Source organism: Crocodylus porosus, unplaced genomic scaffold, assembly GCF_001723895.1.
Source record: "Crocodylus porosus isolate Cpor-Errol unplaced genomic scaffold, CroPor_comp1, whole genome shotgun sequence".
NCBI classification, from domain to species: domain Eukaryota; kingdom Metazoa; phylum Chordata; order Crocodylia; family Crocodylidae; genus Crocodylus; species Crocodylus porosus.
Window position 1 is genome coordinate 311,270 of NW_017728906.1, and position 16,374 is coordinate 327,643.

Consider the following 16,374-nt stretch of genomic DNA (forward strand, 5'->3'; position numbering starts at 1 on the left):
CTTGATGCCTGAAGCTAGTTGGAGTTCAGTTGCAGCCTTGGCTTTCCTGGTTTGCTCCCTGGTTTGCTCCATGTCATACGCACATGCGGCCACAGTCAATTCTCGGGTGAACTCCAGATCAAGTTCTTCCCCCTGGTTTGGTAGTCTGTAGTATACACCTACAGTTAAGTCTCTCAGCATACCCCCACTGAAACTTAACCCAGAGGGTTTCAAGCTGTTCATTTTTGGAGCCGATGCTGGCTTCCAAGGAGGTGTACTGCTCTTTCACATAGAGAGCAACACCACCATCTTCCTTCCCCATCCAGACCCTTCTATGTAGGATGTAGTTCTCTATAGCTACACTCCAGTCATGTGAGGAGTCCCATCAGGTCTCCGTAATCCCAACTAGATCATAATGCTCACTGGAGAGTAGGAGGGTTAGTTCCTCCTGCTCGTTCCCCATTCTCCTGGTGTTAGTATATAGGAACCTGAGTCATCCTACTGAGGACCTTGTCTTGCTGTCCCACTGATGGAGAACTATTCCCTCACCTTCTGCAACAATAGCTCTCCCAGTGTCCCTATTTACAGGGCTTATTTGTATGTTGGTCCCTGGGCATGTTTGAATTTGTGTATCCCTGTACCCCAGCAATCTTAGTTTAAAGCCCTGTCCAGAAGATTGGCCATCCTGGCCATGAACAAGGACTTACCTTTCCTTGTGAGGTGAATGCCATCCCTTCCCAGGAGTCCTCTTTCCCTGAAGTGTGTGCCATGGTCAAGGAATCTGAAGCCTTCTTGGTGGCACCAGCGTTGGAGTAGATGGTTAATTTTCTTGATGCATCCTTCCATTCTGGGACCGCAGCCTGCAACAGGGAGCACGGAAGAAAAAACTACCTGGGCCCCCAACCCCTTGAGCTCAGCCCTGAGATCCCTGTAGTCACTCATGACCTGGTCTGGATTACTCCTGGCTGTGTCATTAGTTCTCACATGGATGAGGAGCATGGGGTAGTAGTCAGAGGGCTGGACAAGACTGGAGATCCTTTCTGCTACATCTCAGATGTGAGCCCTTGGGAGGCAGCAGACCCCTGGGCTAGGAGGTCCAGATGGCAGATGGGTCCCTCAGAGCCCCGCAGGAGGGAGTTCCCCCCAACCTTGTGTCTCATCTTAGGGGTGGCAGCAAGCTGCTTACCTTCATCCTCTTCCAGTGTCACCATTGGAGTCTCCTCATATGTGGGGAGGGGAGCGTACCTGTTGTGCAGGGCCATGGGAGGAGCAGCCCTGTCCCTGCATTTCCTGGAGTGTGAGGTGACTGTCTTCTAGGTGGGTCTTTTTGGTTAGCTACCATGTTGGCCACCATCTCCATCTCTTGCTCTTCTTCCTTCTTCTGGAGAAGGGTCTAGCAGTAGCCATCAATGAAGTCTTTGTGGGCCCTAGTGGTGCACAGCTGATGTATCTCTTCCTCAAGCTCCCCCACCCAGACCTCCAGAGACTCCACCAGGGAGCACACCCCACAAGTGGGGGTGCCCCCATGCCCAGTTGCCAGCAGCCCTCACAGTCCGGGACCATTGGCTTTGTCTGGGTGGAGGTCTCAGTGATGCCAGAGTGCCTGTGGATATGATGAGTAACTGCCATGGCTGAGAGCAATTGTGTGGTAATGGGCTATTCCACCCAAGTGGAAGTACTCAGTACCACAGAATGCTTTGAGTTCTGAGGGGCCCAATCTTTCCCAGGGTGCCCAGTGGCTGGGGTGCCTCCCACTGTTGTTTGAACCGGCTTTTCTCACACTGGTGGGAGAATGGGGGTTGGGTGGTTCCTGAGCCCCAGAAAAAAAAGAACTGGGCCCCTCATTGCTCAGAGTGAGTGAGCTTTAGGGCTGAGGCCCTGGAGCTGTCTGGTCTCACTGAAACTGACACAGGGGCTCTGCTCTCAATGTGAAGCTGCTGTGTGAGTTGCAGCTGCTTTCCTGGTTCTTACTGGTTGACCCATTCTCTGCCCAGTGGTAACAGTAAGCAGACCCTGCTCCTAGCCCTGCCCCTGCTTACAAAGCCTCTAGTGGAAAGTCACATCTGTGCAGGTGATAGACAGTTAGAGCAGGTTTTTCACATTACCATGTGACTGCTCCAATAAGCCAAACAATATTAAGCCAATTAACATTTGTTCAACTTACAGAGTAAGGTCTAACAAGGCCCTTAGGGCACTTACACATGCAGGGAGCCTGCTCTAATGCCCTGGAAATTAAGCATGTTGGATTAGACCGAATTAATCGAGTCTGCTGGAGCACATAAACTGACGTGCTCTGGCAGCCTTGCACATCACATGTATCAGTGGCTCAGTGCACTTCCGTGCTGAGAAAATGGTGGCAGTGCACTTTGAACTAAAACATGTTTGATGTGCTTTAGTTCAAAGTGCACTGCTGCCATTTTCTCAGCACGGAGATGCGCTGCACTGCTGATACATGTGATGTGCAGGCTCTTTTAATTAGCATGGCTCACTAATTAAAAGTGCCTGGGACCACATGTAATGCATTGTGACCACATGTAAAATTACCCTTAAATCTTTAAGGTGCCATTCTGCTACACCTCCTACAGATAAACAGAAAACATTAATTAACAAGCAATTTTTTTAAAGACTGCCTCCATCCTATTTCTGAGTTAAAGGTTTCAAGTAACAGAAGATCTACCACACCATAGATAAATTGTTTCAGTACTTAATTCATTCCCTAGGCTGAATTTGTCCACTTCCAGCTTTCATATTTTATTATGCCTTTTTATGACAGTTGAATTATGCTTCTCTCTTTAATTGATTACATCCCATGTCATCTTTTCCATAAGTTAGTCTGCAACCGGAAACTGCAACTATAGTCACTTGGGATTTATAATTACATTTTAAACAAATATGGATGATTCAAAGGCTTGTCCAAATAATGCAGATGTAGGTTCTGTATTTGCATCATGTAAACTACTCTGGGCTTCCTATCAGCCCTTATGTTTGCAGTTATTTCACAAGGCATCAAGATCCAAAGCTTCCTTTGCACTTGTTTCTGATAATCAGTATGGATGCTTTCTATTATGCTCCTAAAAGGGATGTGCTGAAGAATACTGAAAACAAAAACAGAGTTAAATAACAGATCATTTTCAATTGGATTCACTGCCAATGTGGTGCTTTTTATTTGTATCAATAATCAAGTTAATGGGCATAGTAAAGTCATTTACCTTTTAGTACAAAGGTATAGTAACTTGTGTTATGTTTGTACTTTCACACAGATAAAGGCCATTAAAGGCAATTTCCCCACGTGTCACCAGAGGTATCACATGAAAGATCATTATATCACTACCAAAAGCAACATATATTGTTCAAAGGTTTTTGTGCTTCTGGAAATACAAAAGAATCATGCCAATTGTTCACCGCTACTTATGAGTTAGAAAAAACTAACACCAGCAGTACTTTAATGTAAGTGCTCCAGTGGCGCAATTGGTTAGCGCATGGTACTTATACAGCAGTACTTGAGTGAGCCATGCCAAGGTTGTGAGTTCAATCCTCACCTGGAGCATCAATTTTATTGGTGGGGAGGTGGTTTTCCAGCTGTTTCAATGGAAACAAAGAAGGGTGACTTGAGACCCTCTGGGTTAAGATATGGGGAGAACATGGGGAAGGGGATTTGACCATAGGAGTTTATTAAAGACCTCCAAACCAAGAGGAACAGCTTGACCAGGAATTCCCTGGAGAACTGGCAGAGGCTGCATGGTCATCATGGGTGACTTCAACTACCCAGACATCTTGTGGGATGAGCACTCACCTAGATCTGATACCTCACAAAGCTTCCTCACTTGCATTGAGGAGCTCTATCTAACACAAGAAGTCCACAGGTTGACCAGGGGCAAGGCAGTCCTAGACTTGGTTCTGGCCAAAGGAGATGATCTAGTGAGCAGCCTGAGGATGGAAGGGAAATTGGGTTACAGTGACAATGAGAAGATCACTTTCTCCATTCACTGTAAGTCAGGGAAATTCGCCAGTACAGTAGAAATCCTTGATTTTAGGAAAGCTGACTTCCACAAGCTTAGGGGATTGGTTGGCAAAGCCCTGCAGGACCACAGTCTGATGAAGAAGGGGGTACAAAACGAGTGGTCATTCCTTAAGTAAGCGATCCTAAAAGCTCAAAGTAAGTCCATTCCATTTCAAAGGAAAGGCAGCAAAAGGGCTGGGAGACCCCCTTGGCTCAATAGGGAAGTCATGGACGTCCTGAAATTAAAACAAGAAGCCTTTAAAGGATGGAAGTCGGGAATAACTACCAAAGAGGAGTACTTGGCAACTGCCTGCACCTGTAGGGAGCAGATCAGGATACCAAAAGCACAAACTGAATACAGATTGGCAACTAGAATAAAGGACAACAAATAGTCTTTCTTTAGATATGTAGGAAGTCAGAAAAAAAATAAGGGAAGCATAGGGCCCCTGATGAATGAAATGGGATGTCTGATAACTGACACTCAAGACAAAACCAAACTCCTGAATGACTACTTTACATACATATTCCAGCAGCCCAAGGATGTTAGCCTGCTTGACAGGATATAGGATGATCATGGTGGGGGTGACTATCCCCCCCCATAGTTGGTGTAGATCTTGTGGGAGAGCACCTACAGGGCTAAATATCTACAAATCAGCAGGACCACTTGAACTACACCTGAGGGTGCTAAAAGAACTGGCCAATGTCATCGTGAAACCAATGGCAAAGTTATTTGAAGACTTGTGGCACTTGGGAGAGGTCCCAGAAGATTAGGACGGTGCCTAACTTCAAGAAAGGGAGAAACGAGGACCCAGAAAATTACCAGTCAATCAATTTGACCTCAATCCCCGGTAAAATCTTGGAGAAAATTATCAAAGAAGCCATTACAGACAGGCTAGCAGAAGGCAGTATTCTGAAGGATAGCCAACATGGGTTTGTTATGGGCAAGTCATGCCAGACCAACCTCATTTCCTTCTATGATCAAATTACTTGCTACCTGGATGGGGAAAATGTAATACCTGGACTTCAAAAAGGACTTTGACCTGGCCTCCTACAAAGTTCTCATGAAAAATTGGGAAAATGTAGCCTTAACTACTTTACAGTCCATCAACTAGGTTACTGGCTTTGTGGTAGGACTCAGAGAGTATGGAATGACTGAACTGAGTCATCATGGCAGATGGTGACCAGTGGCATCCCTCAGGGTTCAGTACTTAGACCAGTGCTTTTCAACATGTTCATCAATTTGGATTCAGGTATTAAAAGTGAACTAGCAAAGTTCACTGATGACACCAAACTATGGGGGAGTGTGGTTATGCTTGAAGACAGGCTGGCAATACAGGCTGACCTGGACAGGCTAGCGAGGTGGGCGGAACTCAACCTGATGTTGTTTAATACGGAGCAATGTAAAGTCCTCCATCTGGGGAGAAATAATGCACAATACACTTACAGGCTTGATAGTGGTACAGTTGCTAGCACCACATCTGAATGAGACCTGGGAGTTGTGATAGACAACAAAATGAACATGAGAAACCAATGTGACGACGTAGCGGGAAGAGCTAATTAAACACTGGTATGCATCTACCGAAGCATCTCAAGCAAGGCTAAGGATGTCATCCATCCACTCTCCTTGGCCTTGGTGAGACTGCAGCTGGAGTTCTGCATTTAGTTCTGGGCAACGCATTTCAGAAAGGATGTGGAGAAGCTTGAGAGAGTCCGAAGGAGGGCCACGGGCATGATTAGAGGCCTAAAGACAAGGTCATATGAGGAGAAGCTGAAAGATTTGGGACTGTTCAGGCTGGAGAAGACTCAGAGGGGACTTGGTAGCAGCCTATAAGTATATCAAAGGCATACATCAGGGCCTGCAGGAGCAACTTTTCACCAAGGCCCCCTAGGGGAAGACTAGAAATAATGGGCACAAGCTGATTGAGGATCGCTTCAGACTAGACATAAGGAAAAACTTTTTTACAAGTTGAGTGCTGAGGGTTTGGAACAGGCTCCCCCCAGAGGTGGTACAGCCACCCACCCGGCGATCTTCAAAAAGCATTTTGACACTCATCTTGCTGAGGTCATCTGATCCCAGCAGCCTTTCCTGCCCAAGTGCAGGGGGGCTGGACCCAATTATCTGGACAGCCCCTTCCAGCTCCTAACACCTATGAAACTATAAAACGAGCTGAGTTTTTATTAATCTTAATACTAACTTCATTGTTTATAAAATAAAGCAGTAAAGCTTATTGCCCAACTGTTATACTATAAAGCCTGGTGAAGCTTAAACCTAAAATAACTACCTGTGTGACACCTGGAGTTATAACCATATCTAGGTATTTTTAGAAGCGACAAAATGAAAACAAATTATAAATATATATTTTAATGGAGTCTTTTCAGAGCTGTGTTTGACTGGCAAAAGAAATGAAAGATTACTGATATCAACCTACTTTGTTTTTCCAAGGCAAAGCCAGGACATGTCTCTCTGTGCAGTTCCTGGCTGGAATGTTTCAAAATGCTGCAGCTTCCTCTAGCACCAGTCGGTGGGCACTAGGGGAGGCTACACTGACCTGTGCCTCCACTCTTCACTGCCCCCCTCCCCTTTACCTTTCTTCACAGGGATAGAAGGTAGTGAGGAGTGGAGATGTAAGTAGGGGTGGGAATCTTACATGCTAGCTCCAGAGCCCTCCAACCCTCCTCTCCCTGCCTTAGAGAGGTAGAGGGGACTAGATCTGAAGAGCCTGGCTCCAGTGGCAGGAATGGCTCTGGGAGTCAGTAGGGGTCTGGCAGGGGAAGCATTAGAGGGGAGTAATCCTGGCTCCGAGTTTGATGACGCAGGGTTCCTGGTGGCGGTGTGTGTCTTAGTGAGGACCCAGAATCAGGAGAAGGCCCTGGGTCTCCCTCCCTCCCTCCCCTATCTAGATATAACTGGTAGTGAAACAGTCCAAAAATACTATTTCATGTAAACAGATCTCATTTTGTAGTGTTTCAGCCACCTCTAAAACATTTCAAGGGGTGTATATGTGGGTGGTGTTACAAGTTATGTTTAAACTGCCATAAAGGCACTTAAGATGGGAGCATTCATCCATTAAAGTGCATCCCATGCTAAACACTCTCTAAATGTTTTAAAAGCAAGCCAACTGAAATGGGGAATATCTTTGACCAGTCTTACCCAAGTCATTCTAGGGTATTGTTAGTCAGCTCCAGGGGGATAAAACACTTAATTTGCAGTCCACTGGCATCCTGGGATTTCCAGCCCCTCTACACATTTCTACCCTCCAGACCTCTACTCATCTCCTGTTCCTCCCCGCATCTCCCCACCCCTCCTGTCTACACTGAGCAGCTGCTTGGAGTGACTTAAGTACAGGGAGCCTGGAGAAGTGTCTTCCTTAAGCTCCCTGGTCTTGCCACTTGTGCTGAGAGTGGAGCCACTGAGGGTTAGATCTCAGGTTTGCCTAGGCTCCTGGGTCTCACTGAGCACCAGCTCCACACTAAGAGTGGAACTGCTGCACTATTTGCAGAAAGACCAGGGACCCCAGGGAAGCATTCCTCCCCAGGCTCGCTCAGCTTAGTGCAATTATGTTGGTGGCTCTGTGCTGAGAGCAGTTAATCTTCAGCAGCTCCATTCAGTGCAGAGTCACCACAGGTTAATTGGTCTAATCCACTGATTCTGAGCCAGGGTGCCATGGTACTCTGGGGTGCCTTGTGAGCCTTTCAAGAGTGCCACACAATGTTAGCACTGTTACGTTTACAAACATGATTTACAAGATAAATCTTAGAGATTTCAAATAAGAATCTACAGTGTTAAAAGCACTCTGCCTTGTTGGAGGTTTTTCTGAGTTCTTTGCAACATAAGGATCACCTTATTATTTTTCTATAGCGTGACAAATGAGTGAAAGCTAAGAGCTGGAATATACCAAGGGGTACCTCAAGTCTATGAAGGGATGCCTTGAGTTCATTGAGGGGTACCTCAAGTAGCACCCTGTCAGGGAGTGGTGGCAAGCATCAGTCTCCCTGAATCATAGTGTATGCATGAGTGCCACCCAGACCTTCAATGAATATGCCTGGGCAGGAATTTTTGGAGCAGTGGAAGCTACTCAGACCTTCCAGCATGCCACTGAGACAGACTCCAAGGACCAGATTGAGTCCAGATGTTTAGTGCCTCCATGGCAGTAGCTGTATAAATGTCTAGGAACTGAACCCAGGTTTCCTGTGTGGTAGACAAGGATGCCACCACTGAAGCACAGGGGACTTCGTAGGGTATTTGAATACATCTAGTTCAGTGGAGCTAGAGGGGGAGAGCTAAACAGCTGCTGGAAACATGTGGCCAACTACTGCCCAGACAAACACTAAGGATACTCCAGACAGGCAGCAAGCACCTATCAAAACCAGGCTCAGCTCTTATGTGGAACTTGTCATCTATGTATTCTAAAGCTCTTTGCAAAGGAAGGTCAACATCTTCTCACTTTGGGACAGGCAGACAGGCTTCCCAGAACTCAGCTGTCTTGATTGATGGATCAGACCATGAGCTAGACAACACTGGGTGCTTGTACACGACCTGGGAAGCTGCTCCAATGCACTGTAATTACTCAAGTCTGCTGGATTATGGTAATTACCACACTCTATCCAGCCTCCACCTCTCTTGTATCAGCGTTCAGAAACTTCAAAACTGTAGTGGAGGCACTTTAACTAAAGCACTTTAACTGAATGCCCCCACTGCCATTTTGAATCATGGGGATGTTCATACATGAGATAGGCTTCGTAGGCATTAGGGATGGAAGGGTTCTCACAAGATCATCAGGTCCAGCTCTCTGCCCAAGGGGCAGGAAGTCAGCTGAGGTCAGATCACCCCAGCAAGATAAGCATTCAAGCGTTTCTTAAAAAGTATCCAGAGTAGGTTTTTGCACCACTTCTGGCAGGAGCCTATTCCAGACTCTGGAGACTCGGACGGTAAAGAAGTGTTTCCTTATGTCCAGTCTAAAACCGTCTTTCACCAGCTTGTGACCATTAGAACTTGTCTTCTTTTGGGGTGCCCTGGTGAACAGACTTTCTTCCAGATCCTGATGCATGCCCTGATACACTTACAGGCTGCCACCAATTCCCCCCTGAGCCTATGCTTTTCCAAGCTGAAGAGTCCTATGCCTCTCAGTGTCTCCTCATAAGGCCTGTTCTCTTGGCCTCTGATCATGCATGTGGCTCTTCTCTGGATTCTCTCAAGCTTCTCCACATCCTTTCTAAAGTGTGGAGCCCAGAACTGGATGCAGTACTCCAGGTGCTTTAATTAAAGCAGTGCTCAGAGCCACTCTAATTAAAGTGCCTCCTCCCCACATGTAAAAACTCTCATTGTTTCTTGCCTGTTTGGGCCTTGTCACTACGTGAACAATATCAAGGATGGGATGATGGCATGGACACCTCTTTCATTCCATCCAGACAGCAGCTGAGGCACTTGGGTGAAGGCTTGTGCTGTTTCTGCCTATGCTATACATACTGTGTGGATAAATTCAGGACTTCGTTCTCTAGGGCACATTTAACAAGCACTAAAACCACCAAAGAAAAAGCAGTCTCCTTGCAAAGTCTGCTTTCTCCCCTCATTTCCTTCTTCTCCACCTCCAAGAGATGCTGCTGCTGTGGAAGCAGCTAATTGACACATCTGTTTTTATAAGATTTGTTCAGACAGGTGTGAAAGACAGTGACATTAAGACACCATGCTCTTGGAATCCAACAAATAAGAAATATAATTTTCCCTCACCCAACAGAGGTTTTGTTTTCTATATGCCATTGGAGATGGTTCCCTGAGCGAGTCACGTTACAGAGTTACAACTTTAAATTCACAACCACCATGAGTAACTGTCTTAAGAAAACAGATCTATTCACATGCAATTCATGGAATGAAAAAAATGGAATGGAAAAAACCTCCATCATATTTTCAAATCCAGATGACTGAATGGTGGCACATTCCCTGATTTAACTTTTAGGGACCCAATTTACAAATAGTGCACAGACAGAAATATATTTAAAAAGACATTCACCAGTGTGACAGGTAGACTTTTTCAAACAAAAGTGATGGAAGAGGTTCAAGGACTTTCATTAGTATCATGACCCCATCTAATAAGCAGGCCAAGTTATTTTCCTTCCTATTTAGAAGAAGAATCCATTAAATCGAAGCAGAGAAGCAACTGATGAGCAGATGTTCCATGTGTATATTTCTTTTAGTCAAGAAATCAAGTCTAAATAATGAGAAATATATTGCGTGTGCTTGAAAAGGCAATACTTTTATAAAACAAGCATTCAAAAGAAGATTAGAATGTACTTTTTGTTCTAATTAAGTTTACACACTAACACGGGAGTAAAGCAGATATTTTACACACAGTGCTTTCTGCACATTTCTCTCATGCATCATACAATATGAAAGTCAAACAGCTTACATCTGTTTAAAATTTGTTTTCCCAGGCTATGAAGTCATTTACTATCAAAAACAATGGTTTAATAAATTCAACTTACAGACTAGTTTAAGATGTTAATGCGGAAGAACACTGTAGTCTAGCTACTCTTTGCATTGCTCAGACAATAAATGCTCCCCTTGCAAACATTAAAGGCATTCAGTGCTCTGCTAATGAGATAGCCTCTATTATCTGTCAAACTACACCTCCATTAGTAGTGCTGTAATTTCAAAGATAATTAGCACAGAGCTTGTCAATCTGATTTTTTGCTAACTTTATAGCCTTTTTATTTTATTCTATATTTTATGATCCCTTTGGGAGCCTGCAGTTTGCTTGTTGGACAAGCACAATGCATTCATTCTGGGCCAAACAAAAGCACAGTTTAATTAAGAGGTGTCATGCCATTTATTGTGTACCACGTGCTGCCCTGTTGATGCTAAGCTATAAATGCTAAGATTTGTCAGATTCAATTTCTCTGCTGTAATTTCCTTTTAGAGGAAGGATGACACGAGGCAGGGATCCAATTTCCCATTTCTATTTAGCATTTATATTGACAGAATTAATGATTTTATCATCATCTTTGGTTTGCTGATAAATAGAAGACATTGATCCCCTGGAGAGATGGTAATACTATATATATTATAAACTTCTTGTCCCATGAGGAATAGAACCTCATTTTCTTAAACCTACTTTTAGGTGGCAAATGTAAATGCTGGGAAGAAAAGTGGGAACACCCACAAAAGTGATACCGGGCAGCATTTCCAAATAAGGATAAAGATGAAAATGTCCCTTGCATGTTCATCATGACAAAGTGCTCAGGAAGGCCCAGGCTGATGAACTAATTCCACACTGATGGGACTAATTTTAATTCTTAAGATTTCCAGTGGGAATTCCATACAATATGTATACTGCACATTTGTCAAAGCTGCCAAGCAAGAAGTTTCAATTTCCTCCTCTCAAAATAATAGACCAAAGGAACATGAAGTTCAAAGGACTGGGGGGGAAATGAATAAATATTATATAAAGATCTAATGTATTGTAATCATACTGTATATTCTATTTTAATAGAAATCTGGATTCCCTGGTTACAACTCTCAACATTGTTAATGTGGCTGGATAGTTGTATCCTGTAGTTTCAGCATACTAAAAAGGGCTGAAATGCTTTTTTCATAATCTACTCACCTTTATGATTTTCGTAGAGGTCACTTGCATTAATTTACTGCTAAAATAATGCAAGGCAGAGGCTGTTAAATCCCTTTTCATGAATATTTTATACCCTAGTAAGTTTAGGTGGAGTTTTTTTTGTGCGACTAACACTTGGTCCTAGGAGCTTCATTTTGTTTTAGCACGTCTGGAAACCCTGCTCATGTGGACTACGGACAGCATGGAGCAAAAGGGCCAAGCAGCAGAGAGTGTGTAGTATTTAAAATGACATGATGCAATGGCTTTCTGTATGTCAGATAAGTGCACTTGCAGTTATGAAAACACTGCACGCACAAAACTTGTGGGTTCAGTTCCAAACCTGGGGGTCTTTTGCTTGCCCCATAGACCTTTGACACATTTTCAGGTGTGCATTATGGGAAGAGATACAGTTTAAGCCACAGTTCAGATTTCTGAACCTATAACCCTGTGCATATTAAGGGTCAGATTTCTCCCTATCAGGAGTCTGAGGGTACGGACAAGCGTTCAATTAAAGCACCAAGAATTGATGGGAAATTTGAAGTACCACAAAGACATGGAAGTGTGAGTGATGTCCCTGACTATACAGTGGGTGATATCATGGTGCTTCACTGACCTTGCCAACCTGTGGGAGGTCATTGGTATGGAAAAGACACTGCCTACCTTGTAGAGGCTTCATTATCCAGGTAGAAATAGATTTGCATGCTGCTACAGCCCTCAAGACCTCAAGGTACTGGATGAAGCACATATGCAGCCCTTGGCAAGCAATGCTCTGCTGGGTTCTGATGCTGCTTTGGTTTTATGAGAAGCACATAGCTGTCCCCTTCCTGCCATCTATGGCCTTTTCCAAATACAGCAGCCTTCAGCTGACCCACAGATGAGCTCAAACACTCACAAGTTCTTGTACAGTTCCCCTGCTGAACCTGCATATAAGGGCAGAGATACTAATGGGATAGGAATAGATATGGAATTAAAATAGATATTTTGACTTCACGAGAAGTTTTGCAACATGGATTCATGCTGTGTTTTTTCTGGTGATGGCACAGGACTGTTCTAGAGTGCAGCTGTTAGTGGAGTTCAGTTTGGAGAGACTGCAAAATGATCACCAGATTCAGCTCCAAATGGGCAGTACCCTGGGATTTGACTGAAATCCAGTTTCATGTGGATTAGGAAGGAGTGTCTTGTGCATGAACAAAAACAGAGCTGAGCAGTGAGTTATTGTGGTGACATCTCCTTGGGGCGGCAGATTTCTACATTAGCCCCAGGCAGACTCCCTGAAGGTAAGGTGGAGTCAGGAGCAGAGCCTTGGAGGACTAAGCACCTAACAGTACAAACACTGCATGTGGTGCTAGAAAGCATCGAACTTTTGAACAATTCCTGTTGGAAAGCAGTAGCATTTTGTGGCAGTGTCACTAGATAATCTCTGCTACAAACTGCTTGAACATGCACACTTATTTTTGGCAGATGTTGCACACTTATTTTTGGCAGGGCTAAAAGTTTGTTTTTAGTCTTACAAACTTATTGCCTATCCATGGCCTATTCCAGCCTGTTCAAGCCCTTCAAATCATCACTGTATCTGCTTTTGTAATGTGCTATCATTTAGATCTAAGACTGAGTCACAAAAAAGGTGGGACCAGGAGGAAGATCCACTCAATAATTGCACTAACTGGACTTGAGCAGGGTTGAATAGAATCATACTTCAGGTGATTTTGTTCACTTACTTGTCAAGTAGACACAAAATCTGGTCCCTGTTGCTCCAGAAGCCAGCTCCATTAAGAGCCAGAAACTATAAAGGACCACAGACTTATGAAAAACTGCCTGAAGCTGCATGCAGAATAGCACCCTTCTGTCTGAGTCACTTTAGGGGCACACACTTTTCCTTTGCCACAGAACTCCTTTCATTGTCTCTCTGCTTCCAGAGGAAGCTCTAACTTACTGTACATCAACAGGCAGATTTTTTTTGCAAAAACTCTTCCTTACCCTATATGTTAGATTCTAAACAAATATCTTCATTGTGGGAAGCAAACTAGAATTATTTCCTCTAACAGGCCCTTTGGTCAGCTCTCTTGCAGTGTGCAAAAGAAAGAGGTGTGGAAGATATGATTGGAGTTACTTAGTACTTCAGTAGTGTCAGAACATTTAGCATGATAAAATAGGTTGAGAAAATACTCACAGAAAGAAGTTCTTTACATAAAATAACTTGTATATGCATTTATATACCTGCATAATAGTATCTTTGTGATTTTATAAAATTAATATTGAATATGGTAACCATATAAATCACCTATTTAAGAGACAGTTCCATCCATACAACACACATTTTATAGACAGGATTATTCACTGGGATGTAGTATTTAGCTTAGCATTTATAGGGTTTCTTGTTGTAAGGGAGGTGGAAGCGGTTTAAGTGTCTTAAAAACCCCAACAAAACACAGCACTCCCTTTTCTTCATTTACTGGATATTTCGGGATCCAGTTCTCTGCTGTTGCACTTCCTTCTCTATATCCCTGCCCCAGCCAGTTTGACCATGGCAATAAACATTGTTAACCGATTCCCCATTTGCCATTTAAATCAATCTCAGCCTGCACAGCTGGAGTACTTACTGACATGGGATAGCTTTCCCGTAGGCCACCTATACCGCAAACACCTTATTGATTACTTCCTAAAGTACTAACTTGTTGCAGTCATCCACTACTCATCTTCATGTGTATGGCCATGTTTTATATGGGCATGTGCACACTATTTTGTTCACTTAGTATTTTTGTTTTGCTTCAAGAGTTTTCTTCCTGGATACATAATATGTAGCTGCCCAGACACAACATACTCACTGGCAATGTGGATATTAAATAGTCATCTGCATCTCAAAGGTGTCATGGTGTAGGTAACCTTTAGTAAAGTGTACTGCAAGACCTTTGTTTGCATGCCCATAAAGGCAAGCAGAAGCTAGAATCACACTGTTGCGCCCTTTTTGACACATGGTTTCAAGAATATGCAGAACAATAAAAGAGATAACAGATTTTGACCGCATATATAGTTTCATATACTAATTATAATATTGGGTTAGATGTTATGGTAGGAACTTAAGCCTGAGTGCCTTTACTAAGACTAGCTCAGATAAGCAAAGTAATAACTTTATGCACAAGTCATCCCATTGAACTCAACAGACATATTCATTTGTATAGGTATTTGTAAAAGCAAATTCTACCAGCATAACTGGCAGCAGATAGTAAACATTTGATTCTGCATCCAAATCTAAATGCTGTGGGATAGATCTTTTCTGACAGAGCCTTACAACCACTACAACCTTAAAAACACCCAATCATTTGAAATCTAAGTATCAGCATTCCCTCACCTTTAAATAGTAGATTCAAAATTTCTGTATGAAGCAAGGATTTCTTTGTCATAGGATCTATATACAAGTAGCTTCTCTATTAAGCTATGCTGTTAATCTGCAACTACATTCCCTCTGTATTTGAGAGGTGCCTGGTACATTTTGAGGAAACATGGCAATGAGAAGGAGAAAAAATTACTGGTTGGCAGCTGGTATCTTTTTAAAAATACATCCCACAGAGTAAACAATATATTGAAAAATGCAATTGCAGGAAATGAATATCATGAAACTTAGTGCTATAATGGGAGTTCTAAGACACTAACAAACATCATATAATGATTTAAATAAAAATGTCCAACCCGCCCACTCCAATTGCTAGAGATGTTTCTACATGACATTAATAACAAAACTAGTTATGACAGTTTTAAGTTGCATGGATTATATATAAAGCCTATGATTGCATAAACTGGATTTAATTAAGTACTATTTGTAAGGCACAAAGGTCCTTAGAGAAAAGATAACTGCTATATTACTGCAAAATATTATTGTTGCAGATGGATTCTGCTATTTGTAATGAAGTTAAAGCAAGAAAAATTGCAGTGATTTCTGTAACCTTAGTCACACATTTACTTGTACAAGTTGCAGATCACAGGAATGCTGTAACATTTTCAACTTAGTATTAGGGCTGTATGAAGCTTCGGTCCCTGATTTGCTTCAGCAGAGATTTGGCCTGTGTATGAATCTCTGAATCTAAATCAAATCAGAGGACCCTTTAATCTCTCTGAATCAATTTGGAGAGATTTGGACAGATTCGGCAATTTGGACATAGATACAGCTTTAAGTGTTTTTCTACATACCTCTAGGTAGCAGGGGCTCTGAGTGCTGTGGTGCTGCACAGATACAGTGTCCCATGGAAGTGTGGGGGGCTCCCCAGCGCACTTGGCAGCAGACCTAGAAGTGGACCAGAAGCACTTCTGTTCCACTTACTGGTCCACTGGGAAGTGCGCAGGGGGGGCCCTCGTGCCCCCCTGGCTTGGCAACTGGTGCCTCCTGGGTCTGCGGGGGCAACCAGGGTCCCCCTGCAGCCAATTGCTGAGGCAGGAGCGCACAGGGGAGCCCTCCAGTGTGCTCTGTGGCAGACCCAGAAGTGGACTCGAAGTATTTCTGGTCTGCTTCTGGGTTCACTGCTGAGCACGCTAGAGAGCTCCCCACACTCCTGTGGGACACTTCATGCATCTCAGTATCGCAGCAATCATGAGTTGGTACCTTGAGGTATGTAGAAAAAAACTTTTAAAGCTGTGCCTGTGTCCAAATCACTGATTCTCCGAATCAGCATCGAATCTTCAGATTTGGAATCAGCCAAATTGAATCAGGGACAGTGATCTGAATCAACGAATTGAATCACAGCCCCCAGTTTGGGCCAAATCCCAATCCGAATCAAATAGGGCTCGTTTTGCACAGCCCTA

The 16,374-nt window shown here is 43.6% G+C and overlaps 1 non-coding gene across 1 annotated transcript; it reads left to right on the forward strand.

The window, feature by feature from the left end:
- Nucleotides 1–3,432: 3,432 nt before the first annotated feature.
- TRNAI-UAU lies at nt 3,433–3,526 on the forward strand. The gene is made up of 2 exons: nt 3,433–3,470; nt 3,491–3,526. It is a non-coding gene; the product is annotated as a tRNA-Ile (tRNA).
- The last annotated feature ends 12,848 nt before the right edge of the window (nt 3,527–16,374 follow it).